Below are 18,951 nucleotides of genomic sequence, written 5' to 3' on the forward strand. Positions count from 1 at the left end.
ACCTTGCAGCCCGGAGACAACTGGTCTACCAGGTAATCCAAGGCCATTTCTTCTGCAGCCCAAAGACTTAGGCGTATGGACTACATCTCTACTAGACACCCTTCCCTGCAGGCCTTAGGACTGCCTTTGAAATCTGGTCACTACCAAGTTCAGAACCTAAGACGTCTCCATTAAATCTTGAAGCATTGCAGATCAGTGTAGCCTCCAACAAGAAGAGACTGGTTATAATTCCACATGTGAATGAGGCTGGTCAGTCTCCAGTGACTCCAGAAACTGGGGATTTCTCAGCACGTTCCAGAGCAGTGCCCTTCAGCTAACCAAGATACTGTGGCAAGAGAACAGCGCTCAGATTTCCTCTCTACTGTTGACCCCCTGGCTAGCCTGGAGGTCATGAACAAGATTAACCAACAGGCTTCAGACCCTTCCATGGGTTATTAACAGAGGAGAGATCGCAGCTTAGCTGCTCACAGCACAGATGTGAGGCCTAACAATCTAGAACCTGGAGTTCTGAATGTTTTCTTATAGTCTTAAGAACCCCAAGGACAGTGACTTGACTTTATCACAGTAACCTAAGTACTTGGTTCACAGCAGATACTCATTTATATTAGAGAGAAAAGTGTTATATAAATGATGTAATGCTTAAGAAAAAAAGTACACTTGCATATAACCAATTACAAAGTTTAGGATTAGGTTTGGTTTTCCTTCTTTGACAAATAATGTTATCTAACCAGACAGTTCTACATACCAAGCGACTGAGCAGAGTTTTCTGAAGCAATAGGGGACCAGCCGAACAGACCAGGAGGCTCCTGTCACAGGGCTTGAGAACAAGAGCCAGTGTGTATCACTCTCTGGAAGGGAAGGCTGATTGTGCCCATTAGCAGAAACATGAAGCCATCATCTCATGAAGGAGTGTCTTGGTTGTTGAGGCAGATTGCTCTTAGGAGGTGAGTAGAGATTAAAATCCAGCCTGGTTTACATTCTCTAGTCATGGGCTCCTTTGCAGGGCACATTGTTCCCTGGTGGGGTACTTTTGCTCAGTAACTCATCCTTGGAAGTGGATCTGCCCAGGGGAGATGTCTTGCTAACTTTTTATGATTTATTAGGGATTGTGATTTTGCATTTTATCCTCTCCAGATCAGTTCTGTCACCCCCACCCCTTCCCCCAACTCTGTTTGGTATCCCAGATGATGGCCTCTACACAGTGCATTTGAAGCCTCCAGTTGGGTTTGACTAGAATCACTGATAGATTAGAAAGATAAGGAAAAATGACATCAGATTATTGATTTTTCTCCTCACCTCCCTTTCCCTTCAAGCCTACACTGCCTGTTCCCTCCCAGTCTCACTATAACCCAGGAAATGGTATGGTCCCTTTGGAGAGCCCTCCACGACACTGGCTCTCACCACGCATGGGCTAATATTGTCTTCCAACTCCTTGCTCCTCAGGCCTAGTGGTGATGATGCTCCCATTATTGTTAGTCACCAGGCCCCCGGCTGTATCTTCATGAGATCAACTTTTTCTGGCCAAGTGTTTGCAAATGGTCCTTTTATTCAATTCTGTCTACCTAAATCCTGTGGCTCTGCCATTTCCTTCTTGCTTGTGCCGCTAATACATATTAGTGAGGAAACTTTCCCTAATCCGTATGGACAAATCATGTAAAATAGCAGAGACCCTGGATTCTGGTGTCATCCGAAATCCAGAACAAATACTTGTTATGTCATTATGTCACTGAAGGAGCTCAAATTTCACAGGAGGTCCCTGATGAGTCCTGGTTGTCTACAAACCCTGCATTGCCCTCTCCTGGCTCAGTGGCCACCCCAAGGGCTTTCACTATGCCCCCTGCTCTGGGCTGTCTCCTCACTCCACCTAGCATTCCATTTTATCTGAAGAGATTTCTCTCTTTCTAGAGACTATCTATGATTTGGTCTAGAATAAGACCATGCACACTGAAGTCAGACTGAACACACATTAGATAGTAGCTTTCCGTTTATCACTTGTGGAATTGAATTATTGATCTCCAAACCTCATTCTCTTAACAACGATGACAGAGCCACATTCTTGTTATGACCACATGGTGGGTAGCACGAACTTCCTCCCCCCTCAGGACTAGCCAGATGGCTTGTTTCGACCAATCATGTATTAGCACATGTGGCGTGAAAGGTAATGAAACGTGCTTACACAGCTGGGCTTGTCCATGGGTGCTCCCAAGTACACAGTGAGAGAAACACGGGCTGATTAAAGGTGGTTCTTTAAGCTCCAGAAGTAGTCATGGAAAAGATGCCACGTTCCAGGTCCCACTGGTCCAGGAAGGATGTGACATGTGTGTGGCTGGTGCCGAACGTCCAGAGTCTGGAGAGCAGCCCAGGCCATAGGCAACCTGCAGACCCAAGCTGACAAGAATGAGTGATCCCTCCATGAACCAGGTTTCATATCATTTACCACTCTGCATTTTTATACCCTTAAATGACCAGTCTATTACCTAAGTAAACTTTGGAAAACTACTCTAGCTTCCCTAAGCTGCTGTTTTTTCCCTCTGTAAGATAGTAGTAATTATAATAATACTGTATGTGGTTACTATGAAAATTGAATGAGATGTGTTATGGTCTGCGTAGTAGTTGGCACAAAATAAATGCTCAGTAAGTGGTGGGTAACTTCCTTAACGTGCTACTATGCAGGAAGTTTTTGATGAGCACTAAAGCCTGGTAACGACTCCATCTGAACTTCTGTCTCGATTGTCTGCTTAATTAATTCGACTTTTTATAGGTGTAAAATCCTATTATGTGCAGGGTATGTAATCTATATATTTTTCCCTGCAATCTACGAGGTACAGATAGAGAGTAGCAAGTATCGAATGTGTATGGCTTGCTTAACGCTGCTAGACACTTTTCATGCTACTTGAGTTTCATTACAATTCTTGCTGCTATTTCAATAAAATGCTCAAGTTCCAAGTCCCATGGCCAGGATCCAAACACATGTATTTTTTCCTATGAAGCACCATGAGCCCGTAAACATATTAGAAATAGAACACATAGCCCAGTGGCTATAATCGTCAGGAACCTGGCATTTTGCAGGAGAAAGGGCATGCGTGACTCCCCACCACATGTGCATTCTGTTCCATTAAAATACAGTCATGAGGCCTGAAGAGCTGAAAGCCACTATCAATTCTTGCTTGCGGGAGTACAGAGTCTCACAACTTAGCCAACTCTGTTTTAATAATCTTTTGAGCCCAGTCTGGTGAACTCTCAGTTCAGCTGAAGCTTCCCGGAGAGGAGAATCTAAAGCTACCCATGAGGGATGATCCAAGTCAGCTGACAGGAACATCTAGGGGTTCTTCTAAGAACAGAGGCAACACAAACAGAAGTCCACATGCATAACTACATCTGTGTACATGGAGCTGATGTGTTCTCACGGTCCCCAGGGTGAGGTCAAGAGCTATGCTCTTTCGGGTCCTACCTATACCTCCACCCACAGAGCAGGGGGTGTAGGAAAATCCAGCAAATTCCTTTTAGATGCTTGAACAAATGCCTCCTACTCTCTCCTGTGAGATCCTGGCTCCTCGATTTCAAGGTCAATGCGAAGCAGCTGCACATTCCTTAAGCAGCAAATCGATTGACATGATTGGGTTGGAATAAGGTTGGCTGGCACTCCACTGAAGTTTGCACACCATGTCTCAAGATCAAGTGATCCTGATGCTTGAGGGTCTCCTGACATTAACTGCACATCCAAGAGACAGTGTCAGCACAATACACAAAGGGCGTGAAAGCTCTCCATTAACTTCGATGGGAGCAAACAGGAGCTGAGACACTTACTTATAAACCTCATCCCTCCCCTGAAGATATCTTGAACCTCTCAGCTACCCATATAGCAGACATTCTCTTGAACTGTACTTGAATATTTCTTCCAATGTAGAGCCTTACTGTGGAATAATCCTTCTGTACACTGTGAAAGTGTGTTGCTCTCATTGCTAATAAAAAAACTGATTTGCTGATAGCTAGGCAGGACTTTGGGGGGCCGAGAGAATGCTGGGGAGAAGAAGGGCGGAGTCTGGGGAGTTGCTAGCCAGATGCAGAAGAAGCAACCAACATGGGAAGTTCATAGATGAGGTCAACAAGCCTCGGGGCAGCACATAGACGAATAGAAATGGGTCAATTTAAGTTACAAGAGCTAGCTGAAAACAAGTCCACGCTGTCAGTTGAGCATTTGTAATTAATAATAAGTCCCTGTGTGGTTATTTGGGGAGTGGCTGGCAGGACGGAAAAGCCCACCTGCAGAGAGCCTCTTCCGGATTACAACTGTGAGCTGTTCCTGGCTCTGTGCTCTCACTGCTGAGCTGTGCTCACAGGGGATGGCTCAGGAGTGAGTCTCACTGCCAAGCAAAACTAAAATCCTCATCAGCTATGAAACGATAATTCAATTCGCCTTCCAATGATATCTTCAAAGTGGCTTACGTTATATATCAAAATATATACAAAACATGCATACAATAACAACTGATTAAGAAAGAGGCCATGAAATTGAAGGAGAATGAGAAGGGGTGTGTAGAGTATATAAGAGGAAAAGGGAGGAAGAGATGCTGGGATGAAGATGTCAAAGATAGCCAGGCGGTGGTGGCGCACGCCTTTAATCCCAGCACTCGGGAGGCAGATGCAGGCGGATCTCTGTGAGTTCAAAACCAGCCTGGTCTACAGAGTGAGACTCAGGACAGGCTCCAAAAGCTACACAGAGAAACCCTGTCTCAAAAAACAAAACAAAACAAAAATATCAAAAATAAATAAGGTAAAAAAGATGTGACCTAGGACCTCCTCGTGAGGACCATTATACATAACCTGTATCTAACTTGCAGTTTTTGAAGATTGAAACTATGTTCTAATGTTGTTTATTCTTTAACTAAAGTACTGGTGTCTCATACAAGTGGCAATCAATGGCTAATCTCCTATAAAGCCTCTTGTATGTATTCCTTGCCAATGTTAATTATGAAGAAGAAAATGTTACGAGGTTTCTTACAAAATCAATACTTTATTATGCAATAATTGCATCTATAAGTTTAATGTTCTCCATGAGCCCCAGCAGAACGAAAGAGGCCCCTGGGTGAGATGGTGCCTGTGGCCCTCTCCTGACCTTGAAAATATTCTAGAATTTGAAGGCTAATAAAGAGTCAAGATGTCATTAAAATATTTTCGCAAGTACAACATTTATTATGGAAACCAAATTTCAAGAACATCTGTCTAGCTTGACACTTTGGCCCAAAAGTTATATCCAAACCTGGTAACAGTTACAACTGAAGCTGTGGCTTCATTTTCCTCCCAAGATCTTTAGTTTTTCCTTTGCTTTGTGGAACAATTTATTTCTCAAAGTTACAGCGATTAACTTTTGTTTTCCTGAACCTTCCTTGGCAAAAATCCAAGCGGTTCTAACTTCTTACCAAAGCACCATGGCAGAGAAGAAGGCATGGAAGGAGCCTTAAGGAGACAGAAAGGAGTTCAGAAATCACGCCAAGGATTTCCAGGTCACTGTCTAATTGAAATGCCTATTGGCAAGCCTTGGATTTAAGCCTCTCCTGACTTCACAGGCAGTTCTTATTCTGTATCCAGCCGTGTGTGAAGACCTGAGGCATTGAAGATGGACCCCCTCCCTCAAAAAAGAAAAAAAAACTCAGCCAGCTCCACTTAATGCACTCAGGCTGGGGAACTGTACCATAGCAAAACACCCCAAACAGTTGTTTTTCCATTATGATCCCCAGTCTGGCATTTATTATCATTTTTTATTGCACACTCTTAAAGGCAATGGTCCATTTTACTTAGATCATTAATTTGCAAAAATCATGAGATATGAGCAGCAATGGTGTTTTTTATGGGCCATGCTACACCTCTATAGGACCCCAAAGGAAATGAAGTGTGGGTCTTAGCATATTACAGCAAAATGCCCTGGGACCAGGGGTTCTATGTTCTTCCACAAATAAAAAAAAAGACTGGAGTACTTCCCAAGAAATAATACAAATGAATCAAAGTAGATTTACAAATAATTGATAGTAGGTAAATAACTAAATGGGCCAATAATAGAAAAGAAATTCTGGCTAGTTGCGTTCCTATCTAGAAAGGTCCCAGCAAATAGTCTGCAGATCTTGGGGTGCACTGTGCTGTTACTAACTAGCTGAACAACTAGTACAGTGGGACCTCTCTGAATGTACCTCATCTCTGCTTCCATAAAGTGGTAACAATAGTAACAATAAAATGATAACAATGGCTATTTTATATAATTGGCGGGGATCCAGAGGCCCTGAGCCAACACCCAGGTTCAAATCCAAACTCCTCTCCCTGGTTTACTATGTGAGTTTAGGCATCTCATCATCTTTAAGTATATGTTTTCTCATCTTCAAATAAGGATAATAGTAACAAACTCCTAAGGGTAGAATTCATCAGTCAATGCATGTAAAATGCTTAGGAAATTACCTCATATATAAGTCAGATGCATTATAATAATGCCATTACTATTTGGAATATAGGATGATATTATGTAATGTAAAATCGAAGACACTACTATTATTGTTGTTGTTATTGACAAGATTATGTAATCTTAGTGACAATCAAAAGTCCAGTTTAACACACTTGAGCAGAAAGAGACGTTAAATAGACATTAAGAAGACTGTAAGTTCTACAGGATAATCAGAGTCAAGCTTCCTTGTTAGCAAACAACCAGTTATAATCCAGGACTATTAGACAGAGTCACCTTTGCCCACATCTACACACTGGTCCTGAGCCATCACTGTCTCAGGAAAAGCTTTCCTACCCAGAAGTGACCACTTCTCTTTACACAGTTGTTCCCTCTTATTCCTTCAAGTGAGAAATGAGATGGTTCCAATCTCTTAGAATCCAAATGAACCAGTTTGTCAGTGTCCTGACTGCAAGAGAGTCTGGCAGGTTCTTCTCACCTATCCACCTATACCTCAGAAAAAATGCTAAATAAAAGTTGAAGTGGGTATTGATTAATCCAAGCAGCAGTGGCTCCTTTATTATGTATTATTATTTATGTATTATTAAGAAAGTATAATCAAATGGACCTAACAGACATCGACAGAACATTCTACCCAATCACCAACAAAACAACAACAACAAAAAAACAAAAACAAAAAACCACATTCTTCTCAGTACCTCAATGGAATCTTCTCTAAAATACATCACATATTAAGACATAAAGCAAGTTTCAACAAACACAGAAAAATTAAAGCAACATCCCATGTTGCTACAATGAGGTAAAGCTAGAAATCAACAGCAAAAGAACCTATAGAAAACATGCAAACTCACGGAGATTAAAAAGTATATTATTCTATTATACAATAAATGGTCATTGCAAAAATCAAGAAGTTAAAAAAAAAAAAACTTTCTGTCCTTAAACGAAAATTAAAACATGTCATTCCAAACTCTATGGGACACAACGAAGGAAGTCCTAAGAGGAAAGTTTAGCTCTAAGTGACCACATTAAAAAGCAAAAAAGCCCTTAAATAAACAACCTGATGGTGAGCCTTAGGGCACTGGAAAAGCAAGAACAAACAAATCCCCAAAGCACTAGATGGAGAAAAATGATGAAGGCTGAGATAATAAAAAAGTTAGCTCAGAGATGAATGAAATAGAAATACATGAAAAACCTCAATAAAACAAAAATTTAGCTCTTCAAAGACATAAACAAAATTGACAAACTCTTAGTCAAATTATCCAAAGGAAGAAAAGACCCAAATTAATAAAATTAGGGATGAAAAGGGACACATTACAACAGACACTTAGGAAATTCAAAGAACCACGAGGGCATACTTTACATTTTTATATTGGAAAATGTAAAAGAAACAAATGAATATCTAGATGCATAAAACCTACCAAAGTTAAGCCAAAATGTATTTAATAATTTAAAATATATCTATAACAATCAATAAGATCAAATCAGTAATTTAAAATCCCCCAATTATTACCAAAAAAAATTTCAGGATAAGATGGATTCAGAATTCTAAAATACTTTCAAAAAACAAACAGAAACACTACCCAACTTAATTCCTTAAATAGAAAAAAGATGGAATTATCGGTAAATCACCCTGATGAACATAGAGTAAAAAATTCTCAATGAAGGCACTTAGAAACCATATTTAAGACCACATGCAAAAGATTCTTCATCATAATTAATTTGGCTTCATTTCAGGAATGCAGGGATGGCTCAAGATGTGTAAACAATAGACATAATTCACCATGTAAATGGACTGAAGGACAGAAACCACACCATCCTTTCGATTGATGCAGAAAACACATTTGAAAAAAACTCAACACCCTTTCATGATAAAACAACAACAACCAAAAGTAACACCTGTACAGACTTGGGATGGAGGGACCATATCTCAACATAGTAAACGCTATCTATGACCAACTAATAGTCACCATCATGTTAAATGGAGAAAAACTTGAAGCATTCCTACTAAAATCAGGAACTGTGAGGGTGTCCCCTCTTACCATCCCTATCTAATACAACAATTAAGTCCTAGCTAGAACAATAAGACAAAAGAAGCAGAATAAAGGGCTACAAATAGAAAAGGGAAAAGTCAGATTATCCCCACTTGCAGATGGCATGATTGTATTCATGAGAGACCCCCCCCCCCAAAGATTCCACTAAGAAACTCCCGGAGCTGATAAGCAGATTCAGCAGAGTGGCAGTTTATAAAACCATAACCCAAAAAGGGCACACAAAATAATGGATTCCATTTTGTGCTCTTCAGCTACTCCTAATCATGAAGCCTGCCCTGGAGTGGGGTTTATATACCTGTTCCTCTACAGGCAAAAACCGATTTTCCTTCTAGCAGGTATCAATTGCAAATATATATATGTTAAGGGTGGAACTTTGTGCGTACCTTAGCTTCTTCATGTTGACATTTTGTCTGGCTTGGGTGTGTGCTGGTCTTGTGTAGGCTGTCAGCCTCAGTGAAATCATATGTGCACCAGCCTTTTTGTGTCTGGAAGACACTGTTTTCTTGGAATCATTCAATACCTCTAGCTCCTACAACCTTTCTGCCTACTCTTCCACCTAGATTCCTGGGCCAGGAGGGGAGGGACTTGATAAAGTTATCCCATTTAGGGCCAAGTGCTCCAAGATCTCTCATTGTCCATACAGTGTCCAGTTGTGAGTCTCTATGTTAATTAATGTCTTCTGTGAAAAGAAGCTTCCCTGATGAGGGTTCAGTGATGCAGTAATCTATGGGTATAGCAATATGTCATTATTATTGCTGTGTTCCTTTACCAGAATAATAGTAGTAGGTTTTCCCCTAGGGCACATGACCCATCTATTCTCTACTTTCAAGTTCTTGGCCTCATTAACAGTGTCAGGTGTGGTTTCCATCTCATTGGGTAAACCTTAAATCCAAGCAAAAAGTTGTTGGTTACTTCCATAGCATTTGGGCCACTATTGTGGCAGCATATAGTAATGATGGCTTTTCTCCTCCCAGTAGTGTGTACAGTACCTTGTATGACCACGAACACTAGTCAGTAGTGATGAAGCTTCTAGTTGTATTCCAGCTTCATACCCCCATGTTTGATGACATAAGTGGTATCTTCAGCAATTAGGCCTTAATTATTAATAGTTAATAAGCTAATTAATGAATTATTAATTAGTTAATATGTTGATTAATTATTAATTAGTTAATAATCTGATTGATTAATTATTAATTAGTTAATAAGCTTAACTAATAGCCTTGGCAATGAACTGTAATGTTTGAGGGAGGGGACCTACTGGACTCCTTTGGCCAAAGACCCAACAAGATATGACACATTCCCAGTTCTTGGAGGCCTTGCTTGATAGTATATGATGTCTAATCAGGCATCATATTTACATTTTTCACAAAGGACGGCCTCCCCCATTATATGATAACTCCATTTAAATTCCCTTTCTGTGCTTTAGGAAGCTTCTACTGTAGAAAGTTTCCATGCCAATGAGTTAAAGTGTATTCCCTACCTTCTCCTCTATTAGTATTCAGGGTATCTGGCCTTATGTTGAGATCCTTGACCCATTTGGAATTGAATTTTCTTCAGGGTGACAGATATGGCTCTATTTTCATTCTTTTATACACAGCCATCCAATCTGGTTAAGACATAGTTTTAAAAGAGTTCACCATCATTGACTATGAGGGAAATGCAAATTAAAATTACAAGTTCATCTTACCAGTCAGAATGTCTAAGATAACGACAACAAATACTGATGAGGATGCGTAGAGCAGGAAACTCTCATGGTGGCAGGAATGCAGATTAGTGCAATCAATGTGGGAATCAGTGTGGTAGCTCCTCAGAAAGCTAGAAACAGATCTGCCACAAGACCTAGCTAGTCCACTTCTGGACTTACGTCCAAAGGAATTAATTTATTTCTCACTCCAGAGACATACACTCATCCGTGTTCATAGCTGCTCTATTCACAATAGCTAGGACACAGAAACAGCCTACAGGACCATCACTTGTTTGTTCCACAGCTAGTCAACAGCCCTGTGTGGTTGGATGATTCTCATACATTAATTTTCTAGGTGGGAAGCTGAGTCAACAGCTCTGAAGTTCCTACAACAGGCTATATACAGAAATCTCCACGGAGACTTGTAAAACTACCAAGTCCCAGGCCCTCCTCCAGAGCCTATAAAATCAAAATACCTACAAATGTCCCCATCTTCAAAACTCAGCTGGTTCATAGCAACTTCCTTGGGAGACCCCAGCAGCCTAAATGGCATCATTTGTTAGCAGTATGGATTCCCAGTACCCACCTGCATCTTGCTGAGTAAATTCCAGCTTCAGAAAGACTTCCAGAGAGCCTTGTGACACCCCAGACTTGCAAAATGGAGACAATAGCCCCCCCTTTAGGGTATTTATAAGGAACAAATGAGTGGAAATTAGCAGAAAACTAAAAACAGAGCTCTACATAGAGTAAGAGCTTATACAGAAATGAAGTTCTTGGCGAGCACTGAAGTCGTGAATGAAGAGAGAGAAAAGAATGTTCCCGGCATCAAAACCCTTGTGCTGAAGCATCTCCAAACCAAATTCCTTCTGGAGAGTAATCACAGGGAGCTGTGGTCCAGGCAACGGGCCAACTCTTCTCACCTCTTGTAAATGACCCTGGGCGAGTGCAAGAATGTTTTGCACAAGCAACTGGAGCTTCCTAAGCATGCTCTCACTCCTGCAAGGGAGCCTCCACCTCGGCTGAGAAAAGCACCAGACCAGGATAGCTGAGTGGCCTCAGATAAGTTACTCAACCCCTCTGGGCCTTAGTTCCCTTACTCAAACAATTAGGATAATAACGATGACCTGACTTCCTCCATGGAATTGTTAGGAGAATCGAGTGCAGCTATTAGCTGTCATTATAGTTTTAAAAGTGAAAAGGCTTAGGCAGGTGTTCAGGATTATTACCTTATTATCATTTCTCCTAATCTAAGCATCTTTTGACATTGTGTTAACACATTCCAGCCTGGAGCACTACAAGAGTTCAGCATGGGAGAATAGATCTGGCACTGCCAAGACCAGAGAGACAGAAGACAGTCCTCAGCACATCGGGCCTGGCCCAGGCACTGACCTGGAATAGCTGTGTATTACAGATGTGGGCAAGCATGACGAAGGCTTCTGATTCCATTTTCCAACCAGTATAAACAGAGGATTTGTAATCACAGCTGCAAAGGACGGCCTTGCTTGTAAATATCTATTTAGGGAACTTTAAAATCCAACCCAAAGTTCTGAGGATCAGAGCAGAGCAGGCGGACAAGGCTGGGGGAGACTGTTACTGGCACAAATACTTGTTCTATCAGTACAAATGTTGGCAAGCATTCTCTCTACTAAGGACATTTGAATCAAAGCACTTCCTTCCCACTGTGGGGCTCTCTCTGGAGGAGACTGCTGCTGTGTGCTTCTAAATCTTCCCCTTGAGCCACTTCTGGGCACCAATACTTCTGGAGTTGACCAGAATGTTGTGGGATATTAATGCTGTGGGATGTTAATGTTGTGGGATATTTTGATCACACTCTGACACTCCCAAGACTGTCAATAAAGTTAAACCTTGAATCAGAAGGCAGAGTCAACACTCAGCTGGCCAGAATTAACCATAGAGTTTTTGGTGGACCCAGATAAGACAGAGAGCCACAGGAAGGAATAGGGAGGGGCTTAGAGAGATGCAGGGAAGGGGGGCCTTTCGATCATCAGCTGATCGTTCCTCTGTTTGGATCTATCTGGTTTTTATCCCAATGTCTGACACCAGGGTTTTATTTAATAATAGAACAATATAAGTAACCACTTCACCAAAGACTGCTCCCCACACCCAAGTCACTCGAGTGCCACACCTGGCCTTTGTGTGCTCCCTAGCTGGAGCCTGGGGTGAACTTCTGGCACTAGTCCCCAGCGGCACAAAAGTCGTACCTTCTGGGAAGAGCTGGTTCACTATAGGTTACCAAATATCCCTCGGCACCATAAATGCACCAGGTCTCAGTGGCCAACTTCAGGGTCATCTCCTCCTTCACTTCTTCACATGAGGACCAAGCTAAGGTCCCTTGTTTGCAGAGGAAGTCAGGCCATTCTGTCTGGTTTTCCAATTTGAGTATGTTTTTAACTTGATGCCTTGGAAATTATTCAGCAATCTAGTTTGACTGGATCGATTGACTCAGTGGAAATGCTTTTCAATTCCTGAAACACTCATTAAACATCTAGGATCATAGTAGCCCATGAGGGCCTAATAATAACAGCAGACTCTGCCCAGCTCCCACCATCCCATCTGGCTCTTCCAAAATCACTTACACCACACGTGTGGACTCAGCATCATGGAACCCAAACTAATAATCCCAATATTAGAGAAGTAGAATTCGAACTCAAGACTGATTGCTCACAAGTCACCACCACCCGACTGTTGATCATGTTTTCTCAAGGTGGGAGATCTGACCTGGTTCTCTGTCTTCCCTGAGTGGCACACCGCAGGGCTTCTGAGTTTGCCCGGTTGCATCTACCAGTTCCTGTAATAAACCTCTCATATGACGGTCTCTACCCTATTGGTTCTGTGACTCTGCATAGGTCAGACGAACCACTAACCGCCTTCTGGATTACAGACATCTTTGGGGACAGATCTAACAGGCAAAGCCAAATTCAGTCTGGCACTGAGCTCAAGAACCAGAGACAAGGAGAGACATGGGGAGAACAGGGCACCCCCAAGACCTGGTTTGAAGGACTAGGATGGGAAAGGCAATGGCTCTTCTTAAATAAAAGGAGGCATCGATAAGACAAGACAGCCTAACTTCCCAGTCAGGCACTTGCTGTCAGAAAGTTTCTCTTCCAGCTGGATTCATGTTTTTCTATAATTTTATAGTTTTGGGCTGTGGAATGATGGGAACAAGAATGAAGACAGAGGTGGTGTGCAGCGGGTTGGCATGGGTGGTGGAGGAGCCTCGCGCCAGCAGGAAGGGAAGCCTGGAGGACTGCAATGCTGCCAGTCCACTGTTGCTGCGCCCTCCTCTGAGCAGGCTTCCCGAGAAGAGAATTCCCAGGTTTCTGTGCTCTTAGCCCTGGTCTACAAAAAGGGTGCATTGGATAAGACACGAAAGCTGGGTTCTTACCACTTTCTGGCCAGAGGCAACTCTACCTAGCCATTCAGAGTCAGCTATGGGTCACTAAGTAAAAAACAGCTGAGTGTAAAATCTGATGGGGCTGCTGTCCGCTGTTTGTGTCCAGGTTCTGGGAGAGCCCTCCAACTATCGAGTTGCCAGATAAAACACAGAACGTGCCTCTGATTTGAATTTGAAGGTAGGTGTGTCTCACACATATCTGGGGCATATCACACTAAAATTAATATAAAAATTAGGATATTGATCTGCAAGTTCAAATTTCACTGGCTTCCTGTATTTCTGTGTACTAACTTTGGCAAGCTTAGGCCCAAGCCGGCTCCATCCATCTCTGTGAGGATTTGATGATGTGTCCACCACAGAAAAGATCCTGGTGTGGTCATGAACTTTCTGTTGCCACAGTTACAGTGTTGCTGAATTTGCTATCCTGAAATCTACTTCTCCCAACTCCTTTGAATCTTTGCATCCCTGAACACACCGCCCACAGCAAACCACGGCATCTAGTCTGCTCTCCCTGGAGGCGAACAGTCGGTGGCAATTGTGTCCACTGGTGCCATGTGTGTATCTTTTGGTTTTCTGGTTCAGAGCACCAACAGCAGGGAACTCTGTCTCTGCTTCCTCTAGACATGCCATGCTTTCCCTCCACACCTGCATCCCAGGGCACAGAGCTTCCTCTCCACACAAGGAGAAATTTATAAATTTGGGAGTGTGTAGTTGGTTGTTTTTATTCTATGCTCTTTGAGGGGCCCGCCACCCAGCTGCCAAACAAATACACAGGGGCTTATTCTTACTTTTAAATGCCCAGGTTTAGTTTAGCTTATTTCTAGCCAGCTTTCCTTAACTTAAATTATTCCATTTACCTTTTACCTCTGGCCTTTTCCTTCTCTTTCTTCTGTATATCTTTCTTTACTTCTTTCTCCGTGTCTGGCTGTGTAGCTGGGGGGCTGGTCCCTTCTTTTCTCACTCCTCAATCTCTCTCGATTGTTTCCCGATTCCTCTTTTTCTCCTATTTATTCTCTCTGCCTGCCAGCTCTGCCTAGCTTTCCTCCTGCCTTGTTATTGGCCGTTCAGTTCTTTATTAGACCAATCAGGTATTTTAAACAGGCAAAGTAACACAGATTCAGAGTTAAACAATTGCAACATAAAAGAATGCAACACATTTTTTTCATCATTAAAACAAATGTTCCACAGCAAAAATGAATGTAACACATCTCAAACTAATATTCCACAATAGGAGCGTACAAAAATAAAGGAATGCTGTGGACAGCCAAATCTTGTCTTGCTCCAGATGTAAGCTAAGAATGAGGTGGTGGAGATGCACATCAGTGGGGCTGTTAGCCCACCAGTGCAGAGCACAGCACACATTCTGATTGACTACTTCACACCAGAACCCCATCATTATCAGTGCTGTGCCCACTGGCTGACCCAGGCAGTTGTTCTCAGGAAATAGTTCAGTGAACTAATGGGAACGGAAACCAATGAAACCAGTGCCGTGTGACTTGAATCATCAATGGCTTCGTGGCCGTGTCCCAGGCAGTCTCTCCATCCCTGAACTAGCAAGTATAAGCAATGAGGTCCAGCTGTTGTTCCAAGAGAGATGTCTCTTAGTTAAAGAGAATGTGTCAAAAAGCAACATCCATATCGGGCCAAAATCTAGAGTAAGTCGCTTCTTATGTATCTGTAGAGAAAGCGTCTCTAAAGAAAAAGAAACTTAACTATTGCAGCTGGATATATGATCTTCAACAAGGTGATAATTGCTCCAGCCTTTTTACTTCACAGCTGTAAAACATCAAAGTCGTTACTAAGAAAATAAAGATTATCTCATCATGTCAGACATCGTCTCCCAGTGGATATGCCGTCCACCTGATTTTCTCCTTTTCTCAGAGGGTTCTCTGTCTTCTTAAACTATAGGAGGTCTGGGGGATCATTTTCTATTTTTTAAGAGGTTCCAACTTTTAAATTATCTGTGTATTTATGTGTATGAGCTGTGTTTGTGCACACAACTGCAGTGACCTGGTGTGACCTGAAGAGAGTATCAGATCTCTCGTGGAACAGGAGTTGGAGGCATTTGTGAGCCACCTGACCTGGGTGCTAAAAATAGAACTCGAGTCCTCTGTAGATGCAGTGTATGCTCTTAACCATTTATTCATCCCTCTGGTCTCCTTGTCTTTGGTTGGTTGCTTTGGTTTGGGTATTTTAGAGTTTTGTTTTGTTTTTATTGTTGTTGTTTTTCAAGAAAGTGTTTCTTTGTGTAGCCTTGGCTGTCCTGGAACTCATTCTGTAGATCAGGCTGGCCTCCTTGTCTTTTATTTTAATTAATGAGGTATAGTGTCATAATCCATAGACATATCCACTGTATGGTGAGCAGATCAAGGTAGTTAACATTTCCATCTCATTAAACATTCTAAAACCTTTTTATTAACATACAATAACTATTTATATTTATGGGGTATGGTGTGATAATTTCATATGTGTACGTAATACGTATTGATCAAATCAGAATAATTAATGATTGTCTATCATTTCTTTGTCTTTGAGCTCTTCTTTTCTAGTTAGCCTAAAAATATTAAGTCGTTTTGAAGCATAGTGCCCCCTCCACTGTGCTATAGGTCACTAGAACCTAGCTGTGTTTTGATACTTGCTATCCAACCCCCTTCCATTCCTGGTCCCCAGACCCTTCTCAGCCTCTAGTAATCTCTACCATAAATTCCAACCAACAGTTTTTAAAGCTATGGAATCAACCTAGATGCCCATCTATAAGTGAATGCATAAAGGAAATGCAGTGTGTATGTGTAATGGAATATTACTCAGCCATGAAGACAATGATGGCCTATCATTTGTGATAAAATGGATAGAACTAGAAGTCATTATGTAACATGGAAGAAATCACAAAAAGACCAACACACTGGGTGTTCTCCCATAGGTGGACTTTAGCAGCTGGGTTTTAAAATAAATACTTTCTGTGTGTTTCTCTTATTTGTTGGTTCTCTGTGTGGGTCTTAGAGCAGCAACAGCAGCAACAGTGGCCTTGGCACCAGCAGCGGCGGTGGCAGTGGGTGTGGCAGTGGGTGTGGCAGTGGCAGTGGGTGTGGCAGTGGCAGTGGATGTGGCAGTGTATGTGGCAGTGGCAGTGGGTGTGGCAGCGCCAGGGCCTCAGGGGCGGCGGCAACGGAGGCGGCAGTGGCCGCAGCAGCAGCATCTCTACAGCTCCGACGTCTCACCAGTCTTGAGTCTCACCAACCTTCAGGTTAGGAAGGATGAACGCCAACAGCGCTGTTGGCAGTGGCAGCACCAGCAGCCATCGTCACCGAGCATTTGTTTGCCCGGGTGGGACTGTGAGTGTGGAGCGCCGGTCAGAACAATTTCCTTCAGGACAACTCTTCAAGCAGATTCATTCGATAGAATACAGACTCCGCAAGAAAGATGATCTCACAGGGATGCAGACACACGTGAGACCCAGCACACTCAGGGCACGCCTTTGCTTTGCTTCACATAGTTGTTTTGGCCGATAACACTTTTTAAAACTCTGCTTTGTTGAGTTCAAGGTCAGGACACTCACCCATTGGTTTGCTCTTTATATCTACCCTTGCAGCCTTGGGTTGGGTGCCAGCCTGCAGCTACACAGAGGTTCCCACCAAACCCTTACGTCCAAACCTACACACAGGTTGCTGGTCTCAGGAGTTTAAATTCCCTGTTTATAACTAACTTCATCAAAGATCTCCCGCTTAAGTACAGAAATTCAGGCCACAAATATGCTACTCAGTTACTAGGCAGCTATTTCTAGCTGCTGAGGAAAGGAAAAAAAAAAATCTTGCCCAGAGAAAAGAAGGTATAAATTCCCGTGACAATTAAGGCTTCCCAAACTCCATTTCTCTGATTATCCTCTCTGCCATCCAACCCAACAAACCGTGGCGGGTTGACCCTCAAGTCACTGATTTCCCAAAGTGGGAAGTTACTGAGCACAGCTGTCTTAGTGCAGGTAGCAAGGCTCTACCTTGTCAGTGGAGAAGGCACATCATAGCTTTAAATGGAAAACTACTAACGTCAAACTGCGGGTCTTCAAAGAGCACCCCTGCTCCCGACACCCCTGCACCCCATCAGCCTTCCTCAGGCTTGCTGTGGAAGGGCAGGAAGCTCAGAGCCTGCCAACCCCACTGAGTAGGAAAGGACCTGGACAACTTTCAAAAACTTCACAGAGCACAAGGAGACGATGTAAGGGGTGATGATGACTGTGGTCACCTGCTTTTGTCTCTTTCCAGAGAGAAATGTTCTGTCTTGTGAGCACTAAAACCAGAAAGAGGAAAATGATGTTTGTGATCACTGTCACAGGAGAGACTCTGAACAGCAACAGAGTAAAGCAGAGTAAGACCCGGCTCCCCTACCTAGGGTAGCCACAGCAGGGTGAAGCCCCCAGCTCCCCTACCCAGGGGAGTCACAGCAGAGTGAGGGCCAGCTTTCCTGCCCACGGGAGTCACAGCAGAGTGAGGGCCAGCTCCCCTACCCACGGGAGTCACAGCAGAGTGAGGGCCAGCTTTCCTGCCCAGGAGAGTCACAGAAGCATCTTTGCCCCACCCCAGAGCCCTCACAGATGCCTGGAGCTGAGGGTTGCCTGGGTAACAGTGCTGCTCAGGAAATGCAGATGTGAACAAGAGCCTTCTGCCCAAAGCTGCAGTCGCCTACTTTCCCAGCCATGCCCCTGCCTGTCTACGGCGCTTCCGTTCTGTGTGCTGCCTGCCTCCGCAGTTTGCTGCCTGCCTCCGCAGTTGGCCATGAAGGGACTGTCCTTCGCAGGTCTTGTCTTTCCGAGGGAAAACAGACCCCTGTGGCTGTGCTGTGTCTCCTCTCTCTCCTCTGGTAAGGGCCATCATCTTCGTTTCGGCTTGCCAGTCCACCCACACCCCCTCCCCGAGAGCCTCTGCCGCTTTCCTATGCTAACACAGCTAAATAGGAGACCGAGGAGAACCCAGGACACCTGACCCCAGAACTTAATCTTTTTGTTTCTCTGTTTCCCTTTCCCCCATATTTCCTGTTCTTTACTTTTCCCATTACCTAATGAACTACCCTTTATTCCTTTTAACGGGTAATTTTGTCTGTTTCCACAAATGATCCACACACCACTTGTCGATATTTGCTGGAGTTCTTCCTGCACGGGACAGTGGCTGGGTGGTGGCGGATTAAATGGAGGAAGCCCAGGCTGCCGGTGGGTCTGAGACATGGATGTCATCTCTGCAGCTAGCTGCTGCCGTCCTAGTTTTCTTCCTCTTTTATGTCAGAACCCACTGGACCCCTCTACCAGATGGACTGCTGATGATTTTGTTTTGCTTATCTAGTGTGCTCTGTTTTGAGTCTGTTTGTT

The sequence above is a fragment of the Peromyscus maniculatus genome, chromosome 10 (assembly GCF_049852395.1).
Source record: "Peromyscus maniculatus bairdii isolate BWxNUB_F1_BW_parent chromosome 10, HU_Pman_BW_mat_3.1, whole genome shotgun sequence".
NCBI lineage: Eukaryota > Metazoa > Chordata > Mammalia > Rodentia > Cricetidae > Peromyscus > Peromyscus maniculatus.